Genomic DNA, 10,525 nt, shown 5'->3' on the forward strand with positions numbered 1-10,525 from the left:
CCCTGTTCATCCCTGGGAGATACCTCGGGTCACCTTCCCTGCAGAGCATCAAAGGGAGCGAGGGAAATCTCCCACCTTCAGAGCAAGGCAATTCCTCTTCTCTGGCTGGGACTTCAAGCAGAATAATGAAGTGGCACAAAGGTCCAGACAGATCTCTGGCCTCAGCTTCCTCGTGAGAGAAAAGCAGATCATAAAATTATTTACCCCTTTTAACTGTTGTGAAGATCCAAAGCATGTACAAATAACACTTAAGTTATCTATAACTAACTAACTAAAGAGCCCTGGTGGCACAGTGGCTAAAGTGCTTGGCTGCTAACCAAAAGATCAGCAGTTCAAACCCACCAGCCACTCCATGAGAGAAAATGTGACAGTCTACTTCTGTAAAGATTTACGGCTTTGGAAACCCTATGGGGCAGTTCTACTCTGTTCTGTAGGGTTGCTATGAGTAAGAATCGACTTCAGGGCAGTGGGTTAGCTAACTGACATGCCGTTGTTATTGTCAGCTTGCAGTTGCAACAGTCCCCACTCAGAGAAATTTTGTGACCACAAAAAGTCTGCCCCTCTGTACCCACCCCAGCCCAGCAATTTGAGTACTCACCCCAGGCCAGTTGTCATGGCGGCCATTGAATACCATTTCTGCCTGCTGCCTATCAGATATTCTTGCTGAGACATACTGAGCAAGCTCCTTTTTGGAAAAGGCAGCAGGAGTCCATAGGCCAGTAGTCAAGGGACATAAAACTCCTCTATTCTGTGATCTTGACGGTCCCCCAAGCCTGCTTCAGAGAATCCCAGACGGGAGTGAGTAGGAAGTGTTCATGCAAACTGAAGGGACTTACTAAAGCACAAAGCCTTTACACGTTAAAGAAGGCAGGGGACTTTACAAGTTAAAATAGCTTTTTGTTTTGTAGGAGCAGCCACAGAATTTTTCAACCAACGTTGTCTTGGAAGAAAATAAGATTCAGGGCTAAACACACATTTAAGGGAAAATGATGGAAAAATGACTGCAGAAAACTTTATATTTTAAACAAGTGTTTTCACACCTATGATGTTAATTTAATAACCACATATCTGGGATAAGATGAGGCTTAACCTTTTTACATCTAGAGACTTTTTTCTGATATTTCCAATTAATTTTTCTCCTGGATGCAATGATTTTGGTAAAAGGCTACTTAATACTTAACCTACTTAAATGTTGCCTGGCTGAGCTATCTCCCAGGTGATGCTGTCCTGATTAATTTGCTGTTATAATGTTTGTTTGCTTTTTAATTCTAATTAACAACAACAACAAAAATAGGTCAACAAGCCAGTAAATATTTAAACAAGTACCACATTTTATTCAAAAGGTTCTCTGGAAAGGGCTGGCAATTTATGAATAAATGACGGAGAGCCACGTTCCCGGTCTTGGACTTCCGGTATTAATCAGCGTTTCCTGCCCAGCCTTTCTGGAATGCAGACTCTGGTTCGATTTTATTCACCCCAACCTATTCCTCTTCGAAAAGTGATGCAATGCAAGGAGTTTTTGATTTGGACGAAATGAATTTGCATTCATTTGCTTTAATTAAACTTGAGAACTTCTCCATACTTCTTAAGATATTCAGAAGCACCCTCCTCCATCCCGGCTCTAGGCTGGTACAAAATCATTCATAGTGATCTCTGGTTGAGGATATCAGGAGGGCCTTTAACCAAGAAGTCAGAGGTTCGAATCCATCAGCTTCTCCTTGGAAACCCTACGGGGCAGTTCTACTCAGTCCTATAGGGTGGCTATGAGTCGGAATCGACTCAACAGCAATGGGCTTCTTTGATTGGTTGTTTTTTAATGATAAAAGTCCCTAGGTGAAGCAAACAGTTTGCCCACAACTGTGAGCCAAAAGGTTAGCAGTTGGAATCCACCCAGCGGCACCACAGAAGAATCTGCTTCTGTCAAGATCACAGCCAAGAAAACCCTGTGAGCAGTACTACTCTGTGACACATGGAGCTGCATGAGGCAGAGCGGACTGCATGAGCTGGAACTGACTCGATGGCAACTCTTTTTTTGAATGATAAAAGGAAGGCTGATGTTTTGTTTATTTAACCAGTTCTTCCAATGCAAAAAGAAAATGTGAGAATTTTGAGACTCATGCGTTGGAATTGACCTGAAGGCAAAGGTGATGTGTGGAGTGGCCAGGACAACCGGAGCTTGTAAGATAGTATTTCCCCCTTTCAAGACATTAATCAGAGCCCCTGGATGGCTGTTCATAGAAAGGTTAGACATTCAAGTCCATCCAGAGGTGCCTTGGATGAGAGCCCTGGTGATTAGTCACTGAAAACCACAGTTCTGCTCTGACACACATGGAGTCACCATGAGTCAACTGACTCAATGGCAACTGTTTTTTTAAACATTAATCTGTTCATGTCACACCGTATCTGAACTCTCTAATGACTTCTCATCTCTCTTAAAATAAAATCTGAATACCTGATTGGGCTGACTAGACACCCCACGCCTGGCCCTCTGACTCCACCTCTTCCCTCCCCCACACTCACCGCCAGGCTGGGAATGCTTCCTGAGAGCCCTGTGCAGCTCCCACTTCAGTGCATTGGCTTTTGCTGTTCTTTTCTGGAGCCTTATTTCCCCAGACATCCACAAGCCTTCAGGGCTCTGCTCAAATCTTCCCTCATCACAGAGACTTTTCCTGGCCATTCTGTATAAAATGATAGCCCCTCATCGTTCTCTATCCCCCTACCTTGTATTACAACACGTAAAGCCCTTATTATAACCACTGCTGGTTGCCACTGAGTCAACTCCGACTTAACGGCAGGCAACTCCATGTATGTGAGAGTAGAACTGTGTTCCGTGAGTTCTCAATGGCTGATTTTGCAGAAGTAGCTCACTAGGCCTTTCCTCCTAGTCTGTCTTAGTCTGGGAACTTCCCTGAAACCTGCTCAGCATCTAAGCAACACACAAACTGCCACTGTCAGACAAGTGGTGGCTGCGCTTGAGGTGCATTGGCTGGGAATCAAACACAGGTCTCCCACATGGAAAGCAAACATTCTATCGCTGAGTCACCGATGTCCCTCAATTAAGAAACTAAAACCAAAAACCAAATCATTTGTCATCAAGTTGACTCCAAATTATGATGACCCCATGAGTGTCAGAGCAGAACTGTGCTCCACAGGGTGTTCAATGGCTGATTTTTCAGAAGTAGATCACCAAGCCTTTCTTTCAAGGTGCCTGTGGGCGGACTCAAACCTCTAACCTTTCGGTCAGCAGCCAAGCTTCTTAACTATTTGCATGACTCAGGGACTCCAGTCTAGTAACTAGGAGATGCAATTACAGGCCCCTGAGAGCTGAATTTCCTAAATTGTTCTCACATTCAGTGATTGAGTGGACAATATTGAGATAGAGAACTACAGGATTTTAAAATTGGAGATAGCTTTAAAGATCATCTGACTTGGTGGCTTTCGGGTTTTTAAAAGGTAAAACAGTAAGAGCTGAATGCTGTAATTGAAGTTTGGGGGTATCTTTCCTCCGTCTTCCCTCTCACCTTACCTTGAGGTACCACCTCAGAATATAGGGCTCCAACAGGAACGGACTGAAAACTGTCAACAGCACTTTCTTTTTTACAGATGAAAACAAGGCACTGAGAGGTCGAGGTTAAACAACAAGTTAGAGTTTAGGATAGTCCCTTGAATTCCTTTGTTCCATTCTGAATTCTAGCTCACTTTTTTTTTTTTTTAGTCTTTCCACCATACTCTGCAGTCATTTATTTTCTTGGTGCATTGTGGGTGCTTTAGATATTTCAGTGGATCCAGAGAAGCCTAAGGTCCCTGGGTGGCACGAATGGTTTGCACTTGACTACTAACTTAAAGGTTGGTATTTTGAACTTATAGAGTGGCACCATGGAAGAAAAGTCTGGAGACCTGCTTCCTAAAGATTACACCCAAAAAAACCCTACGGAGCAATTCTGTTCTGTAACGCATGGGGCTACCATAAGTCAGAATTGACTCAATGACAAGTTTTTTTTTTTTGTTGTTTCGAGAAGCCTAGAATACAGGCTTCTAGAATGATTAATCTACAGCTGGCATTAGAACCAAGATGGCGGGACTTTAAGGACTGGCGATGCATGGTGGGCCAGGCCAGAGCAGGACCTGGGTGGCTGCCAAACGGTCAGCAGTGGACTGAGAGAAGAGATGTGGAAGGGGAAAGGGGCTGATGGGCCTGGTTGGGAAGGTGTTGACTATCATGGTCCCACTACCCAGTTAAGAGCCCACTGCTACAACATGGCCTTTCTCTTTTGTTTAATGATGGCATCTTGGACTCGCAGCCTCTCTTCCTCTGGGCTTGCATTTTCCTTCCTTCAAATGGCACCTTGGGAGCATCCTTCCCCCCTTCAGCTGATGACAGACGGCTTCTGCAAAGTGTTTTGTTACTTCATAGAGGAAAGAGGCTGCCTGGAAATACATCCCGCTGGATATTAAACAACGTATTTCCCTGATTTATAGTCAGGCTAGGCAGGGTTGTCTGAGAGGCAAGGAACCAATGGGGATATCTGTTTTGACTAACGATTAATTATTATATCTAAAGTGATGTTTTCCTATCAACTGATAGGCTGGAAAAATAGACTAGAGTTTGCTAGGTTAGCACCACGGGTCACAGATGTTGCTTCTGCATTTTCAGATTGTACTATCCATTACAGGCTGCACCGTCTCATTTAGAAACATAATTTGTTGTTCTCCCAGACCGAAAAGAAAAAAAGAGCTGACATTTCACATGCAAGCCAAAGATTAGAATCACTGCCCAGGATGGCATATGGAACTTTATTAGATGTGTGGTGTCCCTGAATCAAGGACACAGGGGCCTGGTGCTGAGAGAGATGTAGAAGGCGGTGACTTGTGATCTTTATTATGCAAATGTGCAGCCCAGAGTGCCAGGCTGTTTAACCTCATCATGGGAAATGCCGCTGATCATTTCCAGCTGCAAATGTAGCACGAGCATTAGTACCATTATGTTATTATTATTATTTGTAGGGCGTCTGTAAGCCTGAGCCCTCTGATTAAGCTTGAGTCCCTACTTGCCCTGTCCTTCTGGGGAGGAAAATCGACTCCTCTTGATACTGAAAAATACGTATTGTTCTCTCTCTCTAATGCTCCCCCTTCAGTTGGCGGGGGCCCTTCACAGGTCTGGTTGTCTGCCAGGGTGACAGCATCATGAAGCCCAGTTCTTACCTCCAGAGGCTTATGACAAGCTGCTTTCTCTCTCTCCAGGGTTTTATGCCCCACTGGCAGATGTGTTTAGAGAGCACTTAATGAATGGGGTTGGAGCAGGAGAAGGGATAGGTCTGGGGCTGGCAAATGGTTAGGAGGGTTGAAAAGAGAGAGGAGCTACATGGGATTAGAGAAGAACGGGTTAAGAAGGGGAAAGGTCCTTTATCCCTGCTCATAGGTCATTGCTGTCTACCAGAGCCATAAAGTAAACTGAGAAGGCTACCAGATCTGAAAGGTGGATACAAAAGGAGCTTGGACTCAGGCAACAAAGAGAAGGAAGTAAGTGAGAAGGGGAAACGTCAAAGACAGTCGATTAGTGGCCAGGGGTGATGGAGGCAAAGGCTGGACATCTTTGAGATCCAGATCGCATGACCTGACTTGGCTCAGTCCTACTTTCAGAAGAAAAAAGTCTCGTTGTGGGAAATAAAGGAATAAAAGTAAAACTTAAAGCTGTAGTGAAATTCTAGGAGAAACAAAAAGCAAAGAGTGTCTCTCCCTTTGTCTCCCACAGCCTGGTACAAGGGGACAGGGCCAACTTTAATAAGCAACCAAAGAGAGAAACGGTCAGTTGCACAACCAGACAGACTGGAAGCTTCTTCTCCACACACTCACAGGCTTTCTCTCTTCTAGCCCCAATCCTTCAGATATGAACACTGATATTAGGACCCCACCCAAACCCCATCCCAGTCCAATTAAACCAGACTTCCTGGAAGTGGGGCCGACAAGGATATTTTATAAGGCTTTACAAGTGACTCTACTGTGGAGCTAGGGCTGAGAATTGCTGCTTTAGACTCTGACAGATAAAAGCTCCACAGGGACAGGGATTCTTGTGTGCTACTTTTCTGCTATACACCCAGCACCTAGCCTGGTGCTTGGCGTAGAGTAGACATCGAATGTGTAGTTATTCAAAGAAAAGGTAATGAATGAAACAAGGCATTTCTCTTATAGAAATGTCTGAATACAATTGGATTATTCAAGGTGCCTGTGGAGGGTACTTGACTTGAAGACCTTCAAGAGCCATCAGCGGGCTCCCATCAGGCACGTGATTGTCCTTCATTGTTCTAGTGCGAATAGACATGCTGAGTGTTCCAATGCTTCCTAGGTACAAACCAGGAGTTGTCCCCGTGGAACCAGTGACTGTGTGAAACAGTCCCAGGAAGGCAGCTTGGATTCCTTCCTGTGGGCAGTACTTCTCGGGTTCCTTCTGGAAGGCTTCCTTTGTCTCCTGGAAGAGGGGCCTTTCCCTTTCTCCAGTCTTCTCTGGAACGGTCAACAGCAACAGTGACTTGGAAGACGAGAGGTTCAACATCAAGTAATAAAGGAATAAAAAGAGGAAAGACTGATAGGACCAAGCAAAACAAATCCTAAGCAGGACATTCAACTGGAGCCTGAACTAATTCAGATCACTGAGGTAAATTTTGATTAAGCACCTTCTGTGTGACAAGATTTCTGTTAGAGGTTATGATACAAAGGGAAGTAAGGCTTGGGCTCTGCCTTTAAGGAGGGAACCAATGGCAGGGTGCTGATATCATCTGATTTCAAAGCAGGGCCCTAGAGCTAACACTACCACCACCAACACCATCAGATGCTGTTGAGTCCAATTCATGGCGACCCCACATGCGTCAGAGTAGAACTGTGCTCTACAGGGTTTTCAGTGGATGATTTTTCAGGAGTAGATCCCCCAGAACCTTCTTTCGAGGCACCTCTGGCTGGGCTTGAACTTCCAACCCTTCAATTAGCAGTCAAGTGCGGTAACCATTTGCACCACCAAGGACAGAGCTAACACTGTTAAAGTTGTTATGCATGTACCCCACTCCCAGCCCATCTCTTTCCTCTCTCTCAAGCACTGAAAGTCCCTTTTTCAAAAGGAATCTGCTTATGATGGAAGCCCAATATGTAAAACAGATCAAAGTTCTGGGTTAGAGAGGAGTCCTGCTCTTTCACCTCCTCTTCACCTGTCCCTCCATCACTCCTCGTCTAGCTCTTCTTGGCCTCATAAGTGCTCCCCTTAAGACCTTAGGGGCTGAGAACCCGGTTTGAAAACCACTGTGTTGTATAGCCTGTGTTTTCTAGGTTGTTTAATTAACACCAAGTCAACAACCTTATCGCCCAAGGAGCTGATCCATTGTCCTCTTCTTTCCTGGGGGGGATGGTGTGACAGCATGGCTTTCAAGGACAGGAGGCTCTAAGCATGGCACCACTACCTGTGGTTGCTATCGTTCCCCACCAGCAGCCAAGGAATCGTCAAGGGTCACTTCTGGTGGCCTTTCCTTCTTTCCTATTCCTGCTTGGAATTCTGTCAGTGATGAATTTCCCATAACTAAAGTGGAAGGGGTCCATGTCCTGGGGTCAGGAGCCCTGTTCCTTTAGCTGCTGAATGAGAGGCTCCTTGGGAAGAGAAACTAAAGAGGATCCCCGGGTGCAGACTTAGGTCTGAGTTAGTCTGGGGGAGGAAATCCCAGTCTCATGAGGACAGCCTGGGGGAGTCTGAATGCTAGACTTGTGTACTACTCTCAAGAGATAGTCAAACAACACATTCGATTGGAGGTATAGCCAGGGAGTGGTGCAAATCATTAACACGAGCTAACCAAGAGGCTGGAAGTTCAAGACCACCCAGAGGTACCTCAGAAGAAAGGCCTGGTGATCCGCTTCTGAAAAATCAGCCATTTAAAATCCAGTGGAGCAGGTCTACTCTGACACATATGGGGTCTACATGAGTTGGTGTTGACCACAGTCGGTCACAGCCAGTGTGCCATCTTGGTCCTTACTCTGCACTTTAGCGAAAGCCCTGTAACCAGGTGCTAAGAGATAGGTGGAACAGTGTCAAGCTAACCTGCTAAGACACTACAGTGTACCTTTATAGGATCTTTGACTTGAGATGTCATTGTTTATCCCATGTTTTAATCAGGCACGATGGCATAGGAAAAGAAAAAATAAAGGGTTTCGAAGTAAGGCAGGCCTTCTTTCAAACCTGACAGTGCTGCTGATGAACTGCACCACTTTCGGCGAGTTAGTTCATAACTTCCAACCTCAGTTTTCACATCTAGAAAATGGGGATGATATGATCTCCTTGGCAGGTCTGTTGTGACCATAGATCTTAGGGCTCAGTTGTTTGAAATCTTATTAAATTATTGCTCCGTTGTTTGACTCTGAACTCTTCAAGAGCAGGACTGTGTTTTTTTTATCTTTGTATCCTCGATCCTGAACACAGTAAATATCTGGCACATAGTAGGTGCTTAAATGTAACATTTTCAGAAAGGTCTGCCCAAACATTTCATCCAAGTAGGTGCTTTGGGTTGATCTCTGTCCCCCAAAATATACGTTCAAGTCCTAACCTCCCCCCACTTGCAGATGTAAAAAGCCAGCATGAGGCCATACCCGAGCAGCATGGGCCTTAAGCCAATATAACTGGTGTCTTTACAGAAGGAGAAGGGACACACAGACAGATACTATGTGAAGACAGAGACAGGGATTGGAGTTATGCAGCCACAAGCCAAGGAATGCCTGGGACTGCCAGAAGTTGGAAGGATCTCCCCCTTGCTGGAAAGAGCATGGCCCTGCTGACACCCTGAATTCAGACTTCTAGCCTCCAGAACCATGACAGAATACATTTCTGTTGTTTTAAGCCACCTAGTTTGTGGTACTTGTTACAGCAATCTAGGAAACGTATACAGTAGGTATCTCCTTGTTATTCATTACACTCTTAGTAGTTCTTTCAAAGCTCTTGAAACGATACATTTACTTGTATGTTATCTACTTGTGAAACTGTAATTTCCTCTAGATCAGGTGGCCAGAGTCTAGAGCAGTGCCCAGAACACAGTAGGTGTTCAAAACAGATTTGTTGAGCAGCCAAATTAATGAATGGTAGCTATTTTTATTGCTACCAGTAGTAGAAGCTGTGGCTTAGAAGCCTGAATCGGAATTCAACCCAAACAGACAAAAACCAGATAAAAGAAAGGGCTGGTCAGGAGCCATTCACGTTTTTTTTGTAGAGAATTCTGCTTGGGGACCTTTCCTTAGGACTGGTGGGTGTTCTCAGGCTGCCGCCAGGAGGCCTTTGGTGCTAAACCGAGCAGACTGCATGAGGTTTTCTGACGTGGACAAGGGCTGCCTCGGAGCCTGCACGGGGGCCATCTGTGGGGAGCGGGGCGGGGCACGCCCTCTCCCTGGGCACTGCACCATTTACAGGCTCCAGACGGCTGGGGCCCTGGGCCAAGCGGCTCAGTTCCAGTGGGAAAGCTGACCTTGGCCAGGAAGAACCAGGAAGAGGCACAAATGACTCATTGTCCCACATCCTCCAAGGTAAAAACCCGGCAGTGTGTGTGGCCTTTGGGGCTGGACGTTATTGCAGCCTTGGCTCCCTCCTCAGCCAAAATAACAGCCCTCACACGGCGGCACATACGCAGCCGGCGAGCAAAACCAATCCATCTCTGCTCTGGTCCCATTTGACACACTTCCCTGCGTTTAAAAGTTTTAAAACACTGGACATTGAACGTTATGATTTCCAGTTTCTAAAAGTAAAGCGTGACTTCTTTTTAAAGACTGTAAGGCGGCATTCACTTCCAGTCAAGGCCATGTGACATTTTATGGACTTGTGGAAGAAATGCGATCTACTTTCCGATCACGTGTTAAGGAGGTCTCACTTGAATGCGCTTATTTTTGTTCAGGAGTTTGGGCTCCAAGTCACTGAATTGTAAGACGTGCTACTGCCGCCGGATTTCCACTAGAGGGCAGTCTTGGAAAATATTTATAAATACATATTCTATTGCTCTGTCTAGGAAATGTTGCCGTTTTTAAAAGAAAAAAAAATTGTCTAAATTTCAGGGCAAGTCCTTTGCCTTCACTTGGAACGACTCCTCATTCTTCCAGAATCGCAGCTAGAGGAGGAAGACGAGAGCACAAAGGCAGCTGCTTTCCTCTTCCTCTGGCCTTTTGTCGCATGGGATGCAGCTGGCGGCCGGAGGGGCAAAGCTGGCCCCGCCGGAGCCCGAGCCCCCCCTCTCCCCCGGTGCCGGCCCCAGTCGGCAAGGACGATCACCCTGGATAGGGCTGTGAGATCCTGATTTTGGGGGCCTCTGGTTTGAGTTCACCCTTTGTGGAGACCCTCTCCATGGAGTCCCGTCCTCTGCCCCGCCTCACAAGTAGTGGCCGGAAATCTTCAGGAAAAGTGTCAGGAAGGGTCAGAGGGGCGGCTGCGGAGTCACCCAATTAAAAATAGGGCTTCCAGGCAGGCAGCCATGCAGATCTCGCTCGATAAGTATGTAAGTGTAAATAAGACCGGCCA

This window comes from Loxodonta africana, chromosome 13 (genome assembly GCF_030014295.1).
Source record: "Loxodonta africana isolate mLoxAfr1 chromosome 13, mLoxAfr1.hap2, whole genome shotgun sequence".
In the NCBI taxonomy this organism is placed as follows: domain Eukaryota; kingdom Metazoa; phylum Chordata; class Mammalia; order Proboscidea; family Elephantidae; genus Loxodonta; species Loxodonta africana.